Here is a 13359-nt window from a genome sequence, read left to right as displayed (position 1 = left end):
GACCGCCTCGTCGGTTTTGCTGAGAGTGGCCACTGCGTGTGGCTCCTTTTTTTGGGATGGCCACGCTGAAGCTGTTCCAGAGCCTTGTCCGCCTACCAGTAAAATGGGTAGGCTCAGTATTCCAAACCTTGATGTAATGTGCCGCATGTTGGCTCTAAAAAACACATGGGCACTTTTAGAAAACTCATCGTATCGAGGCAGGCAACTCGTAGTATATCTGCTAGGCACTCTAGAAGGTTTTTCGGTTTAACAAACGAAACGGGACCAGCTGCTGAACAGCCACCGGCGTATTATACGCATGTGATAAAATCTTTGCAACAATAGCGAATGATTTTCCAGTTCAAGAACTGATGGAAATGTCTCCCACTGACTTGAGTGAACAAATAGCATTCAAAAGTCTAACTGACGAACAGCGCCGGAAATGCCGCGCGAGAAGACGTTGGGCTTTTAGAAACACGTCCCTCCCGCCGAAGTCCGTGATTTCAACTGGCTTAGGGAATGGGAGGCTCTACCGACGGCCGACCGCCTTGCGGCGTGGGGCGTGGCGCCCTCCGCCACATGTCCGCAATGCGGCCGTGTCGAAACGTTGCACCATGTCTTTCATGAATGCATTGTAGCGCGCACTTTTTGGCGCATGGTGACCAGTATGTTTCAAATAAGTATGCAGTGGAAGTCTCGCCACAGGGATATTTTTGTCGAACTTTTATGGCTATTGGAGCCTTCGTTCTATGAAGCAGGAGGGGATCGGCTCATCTGAGGGACGCCCTCAGAGAGCATGTTTCCTCTGCTACATCGGTTAAGAAAACGTAATGCTTATGCATCTCAATGAAGAACTAGTTATTTTGGGAGAGGAGGCTTTCCTCCGACGCTGGTCTACGCGATTCATTATTGTTAAAAACAACAGAGTGTCCATGCCTTTCCTCCCCTACTGAGGAGGTGGGCTAGAGTTTGTACCACTGTGAAACTACAGTGTGAATACTCCTTTTCTTTATCAGAAACATGTCCTTTCTTTGTGAAATATTGTTCTTGAGCACGAGAGCAAATTGTCCTCATAGGTGGATGCAAAAACATCACCTTACATTGTGAAAGACTCCTTTGTTTGTACACAGAGCCTTTACTGTTTATATAAGTTTCATCATCTCGAACATTATGAATGTGCCGTTTTTGTTGTACAAATTTTTGCATTGTACATATGAACATCACTGCATACGCAAATAAGTTATTTTCGCTGTACATAACAGCTTGCATTGTACATACGCATGAACAACATTGTATATCTTTTTTGTGTACACAATAAGTTATGTAAGATAGATCTGGAAATAAAATTCTCTTAAAAGACAGACAGACCAAAATTTCTGCGTTTAAGTTCCCCAAGAAAGACTATCGTCTTTAATAAATGTCCAGGACGAAGGCTTGGCAGAAGAGTTCTGCCTCTCGCAGCCCCCGTGCCTATTGGATATCCGGCATGGTTCAATGGTGTGCGTGTTTAGTCGATTTCGTTCTATGTATAGCCCAGGCACCCTTTGCCTCTTTACATTTCGTACGGTGTACTGCTTAGTGTTCTGTATATCTGAGATGTGCTTTTCAGAGCCGCGATATTGCCGGGAGGAGGAGCAGTTTAGATCTATCAGGTGCATGATACCCGCGCACATCTTTTCAGCGACACTCCGAGGCGTCTTCTGAATGTGACCGTTGGAGCTTCCTTTCATCCAGAGAGTGATGTCGTCAGCATAAAGGGAAAATGTGAGTTCTGGGATTAATCTCAGAGTTCTAGCCAGAGACATCATGGTGAGATTGAAAAGTAGACGGGATCAGAGTGATTTTTGACGCGTACCGAAACTCCCCGAGGAGTAGTACGAAGAATTCTCGTACCCAATGTGAATAGTGGCCGTGCAGTAAGAAAGAAAGGTGTATATTTAATTAAGAATTTCTTGGCCAGCGCATATAGCACTTAGTTTGGTCAGGATAGTGACGTGGCTCACGTCGTTGAAAGCTCCATGGAAGTCAAGATTGCCTGAACGTCCAGGCTAGAGTTTGGGATAACGATGTCAAGCTTGAAATATTGGCTGGATTTACGAAATGCTATAATTTCTTATCAGTTGCGTTCCTCTTGGCCACACCGGTTTTGGGAGCAAAGATAACTTTAGTTTCCTTGCACGCAGCCGGCAGGGTACCGGTGTCAAGGCAGCGGTTTGTTAGGGCAGTGATTCAGGTGTCATCTAGGCTGCGAGGAAGTTTTTTGTTATTGAACAAGTCAGGGCCTGTCATTGATGTGATGCGAAGGTTGGCAGTATCCGCCATTGGAGTATTGAGACCATTGTTTGGTGTGCCGATATATTGGGTCCCTTGCATCGATACGCGGAAGGCAGGTGTTTGTCGCGGAGATTGTTAAAAGGGCGCTTAGTTGAGCTTCGTGTGAGTGAAATAGTTGTTAATATGATGGTTATTTGTGAGGCGGGACACGGTAGGGCTTAATAAATGCCGCAGAAGTTTCCAAGTTTCCAGGTGATCGTCCATGCTTTGGGATTTTTCCCCGTTGTTGGCAAGCGAGCTGTGTCGCATACTCCTCAATTTGTAATTCTGAATTAGTACCAGACGCACAGCGCTGTGTGTGCGCGTGTTCTTCTCTGTCGCGTTCAGTCGTGCTATTCAAACTTCTAGTAAGTCTAGTCTCGCAGTTTCAAATATCACTCTGCGACCGTTTGAGGAGACATTGCTGAGCATTGCACATGTGAAGAAGTCAATCGTTGTGAAAGTATTGGGTTGTGGTATGCATTCTGTGTCGATTTGTAGTTGTACCCATTACGACGTGCCATCGAGCTCAGTACACGCTGACTATAGGCACAGGAGCACAAGAGTGTATGACGGACACGATTAACAGGTCATGAGATGAGTAACTCTAAATGTCTGTCGCGTACGTCATGAAACCCTTTTCCTAAGTCAGACGTGGTCCATACCCGCATACCTCGGTCAGTGGAATGCGGGTATGCGCCACACGTAATTCAGAGTCTGTAATCCCCCAGGAATGGTGAGAACAGACTTGGGAAATCTGAGCGTGATGGCAAATCAGCTTGTGTCGAAGCTGCTTCTGGAGTCGGCATCGTTTTCGCTGAGCGAGAATTCAGATTTGTGCAAAAAAGAAAAGTCGCTGCTCAAGCCGGAATCAAACCAAGGCATTCTGCATGCCAGTTAGGCGTTCTACCACAAAGCCACGCCAGTGTTTGGAACTGCTTCGGAATAAGACCCTGTACAGGCGTCATTTCGAGGCACCATCACTCGCGGTATAAGTGTTCGATATCCGCTTTGATAACAATGTAATTAACATTACGTATGTGCTAAATGACTCAGCATGCTATGGTTAAGTGTTGGTTTGATGACCCCGGAGGAATACTTATCACCATCGCCTTGTTCCGCGGTTGCTAATACTGGCATAACCGATCACTCCCAATCTGTCTTACATTTCCTACTGATATGCCCGTAAACGACAGCAACTACTACACTTCCGTGTTTAATGCGGATGCCTTTGTTGAATCCATACGTAAATTGATTGGTCGCCAATAAATTCCATGCATGATCCTGAAGCAGCACTAAATAAATTTTGCTCTTTATTTTTGATGGCAGTTTCGAGTAATACGCGTACTGTGAAATGTAGGAAAAATATAAATACCCGCACAACCCATGGATGAAGGTTGGTCTTCTAAAAATTCTAAGGACGAAGGAAACATGCACAAGAAAACAAAACGTCAGCCCTTTAAACACTGCACTTGCTAGATGATATAGATGTTACTGTAAATTATTGAACATTTGCTTAAACGGGCAAAAAAGCTTACTACGAAAGTAAATTTGTACAGATAAAACAACCCCAAAAACCAGTGGCAAGCTGCTAAACTCTTTTCTTAATAGGTCGTCTGGTGATGTCCCCATTACCAAAATAAATTATAATGGTCTAAGTCTCTCGGAGCCGAATGAAATTGCGAATGCTTTCTCGGACTACTTTTCTTCCGTTTATTCTAGTAACAATCGACGTTGCGCAGTTGCATAGCACTTTACGCCGCACACCACAGTCGTTTCTTTTTGTTACCAGTTACACCAGATGAAGTGTTTTCCACTATTAACAGTCTTAAAAATACCGGACCTGGTTTAGATAGCATCTCTGTGAGACATTTAAAACTAGTTGCACATTTTATTTCAGCCACATTGTGTAATATTATTAACCTGATGTTTCTACACGGTTATTTCCTCATTCTTGAAAAAATGCCAAGATTGTTCCTATTTTTAAAAAATGTGACAAACAATTAGTTACTATCATCCAATTGCTATTATTTCCTGCCTTAGTAAACTCATTGAGAAATTATTCGTGAAACGTCTTAATAACTACCTAGCCAAGTTCCATTTATTAAAGAATAACCAATTTGGCTTCCGCCCTGGAAGTTCCACCAATCTTGCTGTGCTGTCTCTAACTGACTACATTAAAAATGCATCGACTCAGGAAATTTCGTAGGATCTGTGTTCTTAGACTTTACTAAAGCTTTTGACACAATTAACCATCAAGTACTGTTGAATAAACTTGAGTGTTACGGTATAACTGGTCCTGCGCTAATATTCTTAAAAAACTATTTACTTGACCGACAGTATACGGTACGCGTAGCCGAAACATTCTCGGCAACTAAATGCATTAACCAGGGTGTACCACAGGGCTCAGTCATAGGTCCTTTGCTATTCATTTTATATATTAACGATCTTCCGGATTTTCTCAATTCATCCGACAACGATCATTGCATTTTATACGCCGATGACACCACCATATCTTCATCTGATAAATCTATTACTGTTCTCACTTCACGGCTAAATACTGCATTGAGTAACATCATGAACTGGTGCAGCATTACTTAGTTCTTACTTACTTAGTTCTTAATCCTTCAAAAACAAAATATATGGTGTTTAAGACTGCTCAAAGGCCCTTAACAATTATTCCCGACTTAGCGCTTGGGACTCATTCTATACCCGCTTGCGAAGACGTCACATTTCTTGGCATACATCTGACTCTAAACTTACATTGCCGCTGTCATTTCCACCATCTCAAGCATAAACTTCGTTTGGCATCCGCGCACTAATCAAAGCTCGCCCTTTCTTTTCTCGTGAGGCTCTTCTAGCGTTGTACTTCGCTTTCATTCATAGTCACATTAACTATGGTATCGTTTCATGGGGGAACACGTACGCTTGTCACTTGTCATCAGTACAACATATCCAAAATCCGTCAATACGCATTATCACTTCTAGTTCCATGCAATCTAATGCTTCTGTGTTACTCCACTCCTTCAATATCTTGCCTGTCATTCGCTTGTTCCAGTACAACATAGTCCTCTTATTTCACAAAAAGCTTCATAACAACCTCATGCATCCACTCGTGTCACGTGATGTATTGCAAGAATAAAAACCTGACGAGATTTGCAGCTAATAAGAATTTCTTGTTACGAACAGTTCACACTAATTACGGCAAAAAAACCTCTGCATTCACTGCTATTTCATTCTGGAATGATTTACCTACATCTATCAAATCTTGTGTTTCCCTTCCAGTCTTTAAAAGTAACCTTAGACATCACTGTCTGTACTAAGTGTAACCACGTCATGGCTGTTGTCTAAAAGACCTTTTTTTGCTTGTACTTTGAATTTCTTTTGTTGTGCTTTTTTGATGTTTAACTGATCTGTATTGAAATGTTTTATCTATATGTTTTGATTTTTAGGGGCGTAGCTCCTCGTCTAACCTTGTCACGTCTCCGTTGTCCGGCGTATCTCCCGGCAGCCGGCAGTAAACGGCAGTATCTGTCCGGTGGTGGTGGTGGTGGTGCGGCGTGACCACCCTTACTGCGCATGCGCACCCTCTCCACACCTCCTCCCCACTCCCCCTCACCATTCCCCACGTCCTCTACCCTCTCCCCTTTCCCTCTCCCCTTTCCCTTACCCCTTCCCCTCTCCCATAACCAGTCTTAAAAACGGAGGGGGCGTGCACACATGAAGGCTCCCTAAAGACAATGCGCTGCGACAGCACGTGATATGTATCGCCCTCTCCTCTCCTACGCTCCCCCCTCTTTCTCCTTTCCTACGGTCCACCCCCCCCCCCCATCTTGCCTCGCGGTGCAGCGGCGCCGACGCAGGCAGCGTCGCGGCAGCGTCTTGATTGAAAAAACGGACCGCTCGCGCTGCACAACCGTTCACTGACCACCCCGCATATATAGGCACTGGATTTTGACCTCCAAGGTAGTGCGTGTGTGCGATTTCTCCTGTGCGTGATTAAACAATGAAAATTCACGTACATGTAAAATTAAAGTGAGCGGCAAGTCGTCATAACTCTCATCGAACCTTTAGTATAAACGCGCCCGATCTCACGTCGGTGATGATGTACTGGGCAGAATTCACGGAAGATTCACGGTTTACCGATGAACCTCCGTTGCTTCGCCCACTCATCATCATTCACTCCGTGGATATGCTGTGATTTTTCTAACAAGTCTGTTCATTTGCTGCTGTTATTACCTACAATGCTTGTATAATGAACCGAGGGTCCCACTACAGTTCTTTTACTTTGGGACCCTCGCCTGTATATTCGCTAATCTTGTATTACCTTTTGAAATCAATAAACTGAAACTGAATGCGTTGACGACCGCTTCTTATGCTGTGCAGTACATCATCGCTCCGTAGCGTGCAGTTCGTTTCGATAAGATCAGTGTCTGTGCTCTAACGTGAGTATCGACGTCACGTCTGACTATAAGTTACCCTTTAGGAGCCAGTGCAGTCCAAATGCCTTCTAAGCCCTCGGAATGCGCACAGCTACTTAAATACGCAAAAACGTCGATTCACCGCAAAACGCTTGGCTGAAAACAAAGGAAAATACAGCATAGACTGATACTCGCTTACTCCTTCGCATGAAATTAACTCCCACATTGTGTGGCATCTGCCGAATTATGATAAACATTTCTTGTTCATGGTCCTTTCTTTAATTTACTATGAATAAATGTTGTTCGTGATAGATGGAACATTTTATCAGACTCTGCGGGGAAAAAAAGTCAAAAGAGGGTCACGGCACCCTCACTCTCTTCGGTTATCCGTTTGACCCTTTTTGGAAGGTTGAAGTAGAAAATGAGAGCTAGCATTTCTGCAAGAACGAAAGAAGGGGAATTTTAAGGGCTCGTTTTTCTTTGCTATACACAACAATAGGCATAACTAATAGACAAAAAAGCCAAGGAAAGTATACGTCATATTATTTGTAGTATTTATTATGTACATGTGAAGAAAGTATATTGGACGAAAAGATAACTTGCCGCCGGCAGGGACCGAAACTGCGACCTTCAAATGTGGCGCCGTAGCTCAGTGGCGTCCACTGAGCTACGGCGGTGGTCATCCTGCCGTCCACTTTATGGGGTATATGCGCATTTAAAAACCTAGGAGTGTTAGCGCTGCTAGTAGCCATGACTGCGAGTGTTCCACATACGTCGTGCATGGCTATACAACTTTTCATGGCGGGTGACTTTTTTCCCTCTAACCAGTGTGTGAAGTTCCGAACAAACCGCGGCAGAGCTAACCCTAATGCGGTAGGCCTAACCTTGGGGAGGCAGCACGGGTAGGCCTAGGCCTATCCCTGCGACCACGGGCGCTTTAGCCCAAGATTGAGATCGTAGTGGGAGAAGAAATCTCTCAAGACGAAACAGGGTGCCTCGGACGGATGACTTCGGTGTAGCGCCTCCTCCTTTCTGTGCGTGGGCTCGAAGAAAGACGACAAGGTCGAGTGCGCGCGAAGTGTGCCGTTCTCGCCGATCGCCATGTTGTCGCAAGTCTGAGTATAGAGAAATATATCACTCTGTAGTGTGACTGAGTGTGTTACTCAATGACCTACAAGTGGTGACCCCAACGTTTTCCAACGGCAACTTGCTACGCGACCACACCGCGCTCTTGGATTCCTATGCAACGTTCTTCAAGGCAAGCTATGTCGCATCCACAAGACGCCACCGCTTTGAATGTTGTAACTTTCAGCTTCCAGACTTTTTGCCGGCAGACCCAGCTCTTTGGGTCGCCACCTTTGAGTGCCCTTTTCCGGCGAAATCTTATCGTCTCGAAACAGTCAAAGTGCGACTGCGTTATCGGCGCTCTCACAACATCGAACGCCTCCGTCGTACGAGACATCCTTCTGCAGCCAGCGGCTGAGAATCCGTACCACGCCTGGAAGGCAGCGCATCTTCACCGCACGACAGAGTCTCACCAGCATCGCATGAAACTTGTGCTCACCTCCGAAGGTCAAAACCACTCAGAGGCTTCGTCGTATGCGACGCCTCCTTGGCAACGACTCAGCGTCAGCTGACACTACCATTTTCAGGTAGCTGTTTCTTCAGCGACTGCCTCATCAGGTACGCATCATTATAAGTGTATCGTCCACGATCCGCTTGAAGCTTTAGCTAAGGAAGGCAGACAGAATTATGAAAGTTGGCGTCCCACGCAATGCTGCTATCTACCGCTATTGCCACTGACACACCATCTCTTCACGCTCACCTTGAGTCGAATGCAAGCCTCGTGCGACAGGTTGCCAATGAACTGGCTGGATTTCATCCGCAGGCTCGTCACTCCCTACCTGAACCGCGACTTTATGGGCGCGACTGCCGAGTTTCTCCTTCACTGCCTCGGTCGCTTTCGATATGTTGGTACCAGGCTCGTTACGGTACTATCACCGGACAATGGCGTCCGCCTCGCGAGGCGATGAGAGTGGCGACTTACTGCCTGCGATCGCAGCCCAAAACGTGGTGGACGGAGGCCGCACCGCTGCCGCATGGAGCGCGCACCAGCACAATGTTGCCAACTCGAGGCTCTCTCAACTGCTCAAGCACACGAATCGCATCATCGCCAGGTGGCCTGTATGTGACCACGGTCAGTTAAATAGGTTTCGAGCAAGCGCTGGCATGGCGGCGACCATGGCTGGGGCCGAAATCGAAGAGGCCACCATTTGTCCCAACGGCACTCAAAACATCTGTGTGGTGTGTACTCCTCAAGAGAAGAATGCGTGCGCCTACGTAAAGGCACAGCGAGACCGACTAGGTGAAAGTGCGTACCGGGTCTTAGTGTACCTACCCGATGACACGTGCAATGGTTTCATGAAGGGCGTCGGCGTGGAGGCTCAACTGCGAGCATTAATCGTGAACCACAGCAACACAGGAGCCACGGAGGCCAAAAGCATCAAGAACACCATGGCCGTGGTAGTATTGTTGGAGGGTATGAAGGTGCCCTATTATATAGTGGAGGCTAGAGCATGTTTTTGCTGCACGCTATACAGGAGATACACTGTGGTTTGCTACGGCTGCGGAGGTTTAGGGCATCGTGTCGACGTTGCCCTAATGCAAACAGCAAGTGGTAGCGTAGCGCACTTGGGAACAGAAATCACCAGCGGAAGATCATCGGTGCTGTCGTTGTGTTCGTTATGAGGAGTTCCACATCCCACTGCAGACAGAGCACGCAAAGAGTTCCCTACGTCATCAGAAGGAGAAGACGCCAACGCCACCGGTGCGCCGAGAAGACGCAGGTGGCCCGAGGAAAGCAGCCACGTGACTCCAGCGCCTCAAGGAGAGACCGCTCCGTCATGCCAGCTACGCAACGCCATGAGGAGCCGCTCGCGTTCCAGAGGGTGCACCTGCCGTTCCAGCGAACCGTGCTTCACCGAGTTAGCTAGGCTACGTTGGGATGAAATCTCTTCAGCTGTCGATGGATGCATGCGCAGACGGGGAAAATGGCATCTCTTTAAACACATGCCAAATGACATGCAGACCAAATCTATTCAAAGACAGACATTGTACCGTCTCATTCCCGAACACAGACAAAAGGGAGGAACAGAACAAACGCTCTTAGACGAGGTAGCGAATAGATATCTCCCACTAGGCGCAGCAAGCTCAGAGGAGTATCCCAACATAGAGTGTGACACGGAAAAGGACCTCGATCATCCCTCCACTGAATCCGAAATTAGGGCAGTACATCACAACTTGAAGTATAGCACGTCGGCCTCAGGCCCGGACGGCATCTCAAACTGACTGCTAACGAACCTGGATGGTAGTTCAATTGTGCTGCTAACGAAAGAGGTCAACAAGGCTTGGGACTTCGATAGGTCAATTGAGCTGCTAGCGAAAGAGGTCAACAAGACTTGGGACTTGAAAATGATGGCTTCTCATTAAAGCAGGTGACATCCAAAATTCGATTGCGCCATGATTTTATCGCGACGTAAAAGCTCAACAGAAAGGGAAACTGTCGAAGCTTTCACGACGCTTGAAAACGAGGAAGCCAACCTTCAACAGACACGTGCACAAGAAGAGAAGAAAGACTGCCACACACGCTCATCTTCATTCTCTTCTTGTGTACGTGTGTGCTGAAGGCTGGATTCCTCGTTTTCAAGCTATGTACCAACAGGCCCAACACCAGACACTTTCACGATGCGCCGCGCTGACGTTGATACCTGTGTTAGCGCTTCTTCAGTAACCTTAACAGATAAGGAGGTGTCGTTCACCCGGAGGAGGGAGACCCGTGGGTGTCAGATTGCGGATCGGATATCTCTTCATGTGTTTCTTGCGCAACATGTGTGAATGTTTTACCCCTTTCTTTGTGTGTATATATTTGGTAAAATAAACATTTGTTAGTTCGCGCTTGTTTTGTCACCTGTGGTTCTTTCTTCATCGTCTTTCCTGTCCTAGTAGCACGCTTAAAATTTCACTATGTAGAGTACGGTCCACTATTAGAGGGAACACTCGAATGGACAACTTTCATTCTGCTGGACCCTAACGGCTAGTGCACGTGGAAAGACTGTTCTTGCATGTTAATAGTCAGTCATAAGGGTTCAGAACTGTCAACCACCAGCAGTGTTAGGCAAATCTAAGCCACAATGATGTTGTAGGGGAGCGATATCCGGACATACCCGCAACGCGAGTGTTCCCTTTAAGAGTGGACCCGTCTGTACAACCAACTGACCCCTACCCGTCGTCGACTACACTGGGGTTTAGAGGGTAACTTATGGTCTGACGTAACGTCATCACTCACGATAGAGCACAGACGTCAGTATTATCGAAACGGAGTGCACTTTACGGCGATATTGTGTGAATATCATACGTAAAAGTTCCTTACCTTAGCGTATGCCTCCGGGGTCTAACAACGCCCTAATATGTGTTGCTTAATCACAGGAATACAAATGTGATGTTTATTACGGTGTGAAAGCGGAGCCAACACTAGAACCATAATTGACATTAACCCGACATGATCCCTGTACAAAAGGAGTACGTATGTAATGTTTATGGATTTGTTATAAAATTAGATATCCAGCACTGCAGCCGCAATTGGCGTTGCACCGACATTACGCCTCCATAGGGTCTTTTTCCAAAGAAGTTTCAAGACCTGGCGTGGCTGTGTGGTAGAATACCTGACTGCAGTGCAGAATGGTTGAGCTCAATTCCTGCTGGGATCCAGACTTTTATTCCTTCCATTAGTCGGGTCAACGCTGCCGATGTCAATTTTTCTTAACGCCCTCGTGTTTAAATAACCAAGATCACATACCCTATACCACTGCCCCGTTGTATAAGGGTATGTGCCACACGTGCCTGGAGGAAACGGTTTTCACGGCGTACGCGACAGGATATTCACGTTATGTCATGACCATATAGTGATATTCGTCCAACCCTCTTACCCTCCTAGGCCAATTTTAGTCTACACCAAGTCAACGAGGTAATCACGAGGGCACCCTGACGTAGGAGGATAGATAGATAGATAGATAGATAGATAGATAGATAGATAGATAGATAGATAGATAGATAGATAGATAGATAGATAGATAGATAGATAGATAGATAGATAGATAGATAGATAGATAGATAGATAGATAGATAGATAGATAGATAGATATTGAGGAGGAGGAGAAGAAAAACGGAAGGACAGGGGGATCAGCCAGTTCTCAGACCGGCTGGCTACCCTGTGCTGGGGAAAGGGGAAGGAGGAGTGAAAGATGATAGGCAAGAGATGTTGCAAAACAGAGGGAAGAAAGAACAATAATACGATAAACGACACTGCTTAAAATCTGTTTCTGAGACTAGTTGTGCGCAAAAAGCGCAACAACGCTTTCAAAGCTTTCCGTGCCGAGGACGGTTTTGGCCAGTGTCCTAAGATCTTTTCCTCCGACAATGGACGATTTTCAAGTCTATCAAACACTTTGGACAGTTCTCTTGGTGCACTGAAGCGAGGACACTCACAGAGAAGATGGGCGATTGTCTCCTCGCAGCTTGTGGGAATTCATGCGTCCACACCAGTGGCTCGACGCCATCTTCCCTTGGAGAATTCTCGTGTCTCTTTCCTCTCGACCGGAGGGGTGGCAGGTAGTCATAAATCGCCGTCACTTCGCTGCCGCCCCGCCCTTAAAAGTCTTACTCTGTGTCCCATTGGCCTTTTTTTGGCGGGATTCGGACCTTCCTCGCGCTCGCCCGAGATGCGGGGGTGCGCGACGGGGTTCGGGAGACCGCTTCATGACATCGGAGGGTGCGTATACGATTTGGCCTGTCCGGCCGGCGGTTACGTCGTCTTGTCGGGGCCCCGGCCTCGGCAGGCGCGCGCTCCCTTCCGCGGTCTCGAAGTCCCGAGGCAGCGCCTCGCGATCGTGCACCGTATGTTTCTCTCAACTGTTCCTATGTATATTCTGTTTCTTCTACTCTGGGGTGCGAGATCGCGAGAGTGCTGGCCGAAGAGTAGGTCGGCTCTCCAAACTTGCTTCTTTATTTGTTGGTTTGTTTTGTAGCGTTAGCTACACTTGCCTAGCCGGAGCTGGTTTCGCGTGGGTCATCATGAGCCGTGCTGCGCATGCGCAAGAATGAGTGCGGAGCCGGCATCTCACGCGCTCTCCGCCACCGCCGCGCGCGGCTCGCCGTTGCTGGTAGTGGAGAGCGGGAGGAGTGGCGTTGTAGCCGGGCAGACAGACTGGCGCCAGCGCGCGCGACTCACCGCTGCTGCCCTGCGCATTCGAGAGGGGTGACGTCGTAGCCATGGCGCGCGCAGCTATTTGCCTTCGCTGTGCAGTCGCCGTCTGACAATGCGCTGGTGCCGCTTGAAAGCGCCTCTGACTGGCGTTTGCAGGTGGGTAACGCCATGGAGGAGAGCGCAAATGCTGCTCAACGGCGCAGAAGAGCCGAGAAGCTTATGTCATCGGATCCCGAAGTAGTTGCCTGGCAATTAGCGGTTCAGCATACGAAGAATGAACAGAGGAAGGCTAAACGTGCTGCGGGGACACTGGAGGAAAGGGAGGAACGTCTAGCAAAGCGGCGTCGCCAGGATGCTGAGCGACGTGCCCGACCACCTCAGCAG

This window comes from Rhipicephalus sanguineus, chromosome 7, assembly GCF_013339695.2.
Source record: "Rhipicephalus sanguineus isolate Rsan-2018 chromosome 7, BIME_Rsan_1.4, whole genome shotgun sequence".
NCBI classification, from domain to species: domain Eukaryota; kingdom Metazoa; phylum Arthropoda; class Arachnida; order Ixodida; family Ixodidae; genus Rhipicephalus; species Rhipicephalus sanguineus.
This window is presented reverse-complemented; position numbering follows the sequence as displayed.